Source organism: Paralichthys olivaceus, chromosome 5, assembly GCF_024713975.1.
Source record: "Paralichthys olivaceus isolate ysfri-2021 chromosome 5, ASM2471397v2, whole genome shotgun sequence".
Lineage (NCBI taxonomy): Eukaryota > Metazoa > Chordata > Actinopteri > Pleuronectiformes > Paralichthyidae > Paralichthys > Paralichthys olivaceus.
The window spans coordinates 21,080,799-21,085,441 of NC_091097.1; positions in this window are offsets into that span (position 1 = coordinate 21,080,799).

Genomic DNA, 4,643 nt, shown 5'->3' on the forward strand with positions numbered 1-4,643 from the left:
CACAGGAAAAAAGTTTTTTAGATTTTTCGTACAACATCCATAACACAAAACAATCCCTTGTCAAAACATCCGGACATGGACATACTTAAACATCTACTGACAAAAAATATAAATAGACAGAATAATAATAATAATAATAAAAAATAAAAAAATTACAACCACGCTTGGAAAGATAAAAGATTAATAAGATTTAATAACTGAAAAAATCACAGCACAGACACCACCAAAAAAAGGTGAAATACATGAAAAATAGATACATAAATAAAATAGATAATAAAAATTTAAAAATAAAAAAAATAAAAGGGGGGGGGGGGGGGGGGCTACTCAAAAATTATTGTTGAAGGTTTTTCATAAAATACCAAGAAGGGGCGCCATATTCTGTAGAATTTGTTTTCTGATCCCCGAATAGTGTATCTAATCTTCTCTAGATTCATGCAGGATATCATGTCTCTGAGCCAATGTGAACAGCAAGGAGGAGCTGGGTCCTTCCACTTAAGTGAAATAGCTCGTCGGGCTAGTAAAGAGGCAAAAGCAAGAAAGTTGAGCGTAGCTTTATGTAAGTTCAAATCTGGAGCAATGCCAAAAATACCAGTCAAGGGATTGGGCTCAATTCGATGATGGAGGATATCTGATAACGCATGGAAAACCAATGTCCAAAAGTTACCTAAAGAGGGACATGTCCAATACATGTGGTAGAGTGAGGCAGGTGCGCCTTTACATTTATCACATGTAGGGTCGACATCAGGATACATTCGCGCTAATTTGGTTTTTGATATGTGGATTCGATGCACTACTTTAAATTGTAAAAGTGCATGTCAAGAACACATAGAAGAGGAGTGTATCCGATCAAGCACCGAGTCCCATGTGTCCTCTGTAAAGGTGTAATTTAGGTCTTGCTCCCAAGCAGTTCTTATAGTTGCCACTGAAGAGCAGTGCAGTTTGGAAATAAGGTTATATAGATTGGACAAGATACCTTTAGAGGTGGGGTTAACAGAAAGAAATATATCAACAGGGGTAACTGGGGGTTTATAAGGAAAATGGGTCGTTAAGCGCTGTATAAAAGTCCTAATTTGTAAAAATCTAAAAAAGTGGGTTTTGGCAATGCCAAAAAGTTTCTTTTAGTTGAGAAAAGCTCGCAAAACAATTATCAATGTATAGATCTTCAAAGCATCTCAAACCTTTTCTGTGCCAAATATTGAATGCGCCATCAGCCATTGAAGGAGCAAATAGATGGTTAGCAGCAATTGGGCTTTTAAGTGAAAAAAGCTGTAGTCCAAAACTTTTCCTAAATTGGCCCCAGATTAACAGGGAGTGTTTAACTACTGGGTTGCTCTTGGGAATATCCGAAGCAAGTGGAAGTGCGGCACCTAAGAGGGCAGGTAAGGAAACAGGGTTACTGGCACAGACCTCCATTGTAACCCAGGCCGGGGAAGTGGGTTCAAGATGGAAATGTCTCCAAAATAACAAACACCCAATATTCACTGCCCAGTAGTAGTACTGGAAATTAGGCAGAGCCATTCCCCCTGCCTGCTTGGATCTTTGGAGAAATGCTTTCCGCAGCCGAGGGTGTTTACCATTCCAAATGTAAAATATCAATAATGAGTCAAGGGCCCTAAAAAACTATTTGGGGATGAGAACGGGAAGACATTGAAACAAGTAGAGGAACTTTGGAAGCAATGTCATTTTAATCGAGTTTATTCTTCCAATAAGGGACAGAGACAAAATCTGTTTTGCCTGATCAAATAAAGTGAGAAAATTTGATTGAAACAAGTTTTTGAATTCTCTGGTGACACAAATTCCGAGGTAATTAAATTGATCTTTCACCACCTTAATGGGAGATGGGTATAGTTAAGTTTAAGAGCTTCTTTATTAATTGGGAATAGTTTGCTTTTATTTAAATTGACTGAAATTATCTAAGATCGTGAGGGCTTCTGGTAGAGAAGTGGTTGGTTTTGAAACAAACAGAAGTAGGTCGCCTGCATACAGCAAGGCGTTCGACTCCTCCCCTCCATATTCCCTGTACCCGCCCATTGCTACGTAAGGCAATTGCAAGAGACTCAATGGCAATTGCGAAAAGGAGTGGGCTTAGTGGGCGACCCTGCCGGGTCCCACGGTGTAAATCAAAGTATTCAGAGTAATGACTATTGGTCAAAACAGAGGCTGAAGGACATTTATACAATGTTTTGATTCAGGACAAAAAGACAGAACCGAAACCAAATTTTCCAAGTGTAAAAAAAAAGATAATTCCACTCTACTATATCAAATGCCTTCTCAGCATCCATAGAGGCAAGGCACTCTGAAACCACATGTTTGGGGGAGTACAGAATATTAAATAGCCCACAAATATTGTAAAACGAATGGCGTCTTTTAATAAAACCAGTTTGATCTGGCGATATTACAGAAGGAAGGATATCCTCCAGTCTGTGGGCCAAAACTTTGGCGAGGATCTTTACATCCGTGTTTAGCAATGAAATCGGTCTGTATGAAGCACAATCTAGTGGGTCTTTGCCTTTTTTCAGCAACAAGGAGATACAGGCCTGATTGAACGAGGGAGGGAGTGCAACTGAGTTTAAGGAATCAGAGAACACTGAGTACAGGACGGGGGCTAGATCAGCAGAATTTTTTTAAAAGAAATTTGATGGAAGCCCATCTGGGCCAGGGGATTAACCTGATTGCATAGAAGATATAGCTGCTGAAATTTCCTCCTGGGTGATGGGCGCATCCAGGTTATTTCTCAGGTCTTGAGAAAGGGACGGTGAGTCAAGGTTATTAAAGAAGTTTTCCATAATATTAAAGTCTGCTGTACAATCTGAAGAGTAGAAATTTGAGTAGAAAGTTCTAAACTTGTCATTAATCTCTTTCTGGTCAGATGTTATACATCCATTATCAGTCTGTACTCCAGCAATAAGTTGGTTCATTCTCAACCCATGCAGCTGAGTAGCCAGGAGTTTGCCAGTTTTTCCACCGTGCTCATAATAGTTACTTTTACTCCGAAGTAAGAGACTTTCGACTTCATGAGAGGAAAGAACGTTAAATTCGGCCTGAAGTTTCAAGCGCTCCTTGTACAGATCAGGTGAAGGTGAATTTACATGTTGTTTATCTATGTTTAAAATCTGATTAGCAATGTCAGTCTGCTTGTTTTTATATGCTGAGAATGATATAATTTCTCCTCTTAAGTACGCTTTCATAGCTTCCCAAATTGTTTTATTAGACACATCAGGTGTTCTATTGATGCTTAAAAAAGTTTTAATATGTGTAGAGATGTGTGAGAGAAAGCTCTCGTCGGAGAGTAACAATGGATTTAGTCTCCAGTGTCTCCTTGTATAGTCAGCATCTGGAAAAGCTAGTACCAGAACCAGGGGAGCGTGATCAGAAATAACAATACTTTCGTATTTACATGACTTAAGGTTTGAGATGAATTTATTATCTATAAAAAAATAATCAATTTGAGTGTAAGTGTGGTGGACATGGGAAAAGAAGGAATATTCTCTTCCTGTCAGATACAAGAACCGCCAGGGATCAGAAAGGCTAAAATCATCAAGAAATGCTTTAATGTAACTGGCGGATTTGCTGAGAGTGGTAGGTTTAGGTGAGGAGCGGTCTAATACTGCATCCAAATAACAATTGAAATCTCCCCCGAGAATTAAAAATTTAGAATTTAGATCAGGGAGTTCAGAGAAAAATCTATTGAAAAACTGTACGTCATCAACATTAGGCGCATGCACATTGGCCAAGACCACTGGCTTATTGTAAAGCTTGCCTGAAACATGGGTAATATGTCCAAATTTATCTGCTGTAATGTTGCAGGGCTCAAAAGGAATGTTTCTATCAACAAGGATGGCCACACCCCTGGCTTTCCTTTAAAGTTAGAATGGAAAAACTGTCCTGCCCAGCATTTACCTAATCGCCATTGGTCAGAATCATGCAAGTGGGTTTCCTGAAGAAAGGCTACCCCAGCCCTGAGCTTCTTTAGGTGTGAGAAGACTGGGTGATTTAACCCCTTAACATTCCAGCTAATGAAGTTGCAATTACCTTTCATTTAGAACACTTGCAGAAAGAATAGAGTGAGTAGCTCCGCAGGGGGAAAACAAAAAACAAAAAAAAAAAACCCTGAACCCCAAGCTCACACAGCGCTCTGTGGAGCAAGCTCAGAAAGACCTCCTCAGGTCTCGTACTATACATCCCCAGAATATACTTCCTATTTCACTAGCTCCAACATAGGTTTTTAATATTTAACCCTATGACAAAAAAGCAATCAAAACTGAACGACTAACACTAAATACACCATAAAGCTAAAACAACTATGAGCAATAACATAACACAGGTTATCATGCCTCTTCTCCCTGCACGCTGCACCTCCAGCTGTAATAATCTCCCCAAACCAGGACTACTCCGGCGAGAAATAAAAATATATTTTTATATATAATAAAAAATACGACTGCATCAACTGGTCTTGTCAAAAGCTTTAATCAGTTAAGTTGGATTTTCATGCATTATAAACAGGAGACGGAGGGGATCCCGGAGCTCCTGTCAGCTTTCCCCTCTCTGTCTGCAGTGGATGGGCCAGCAAGGATATATTCTGTATATATTTGGCAGCACTTGCACATCAAACACATTGGCCATGAGAACTAAATCTACTTTCC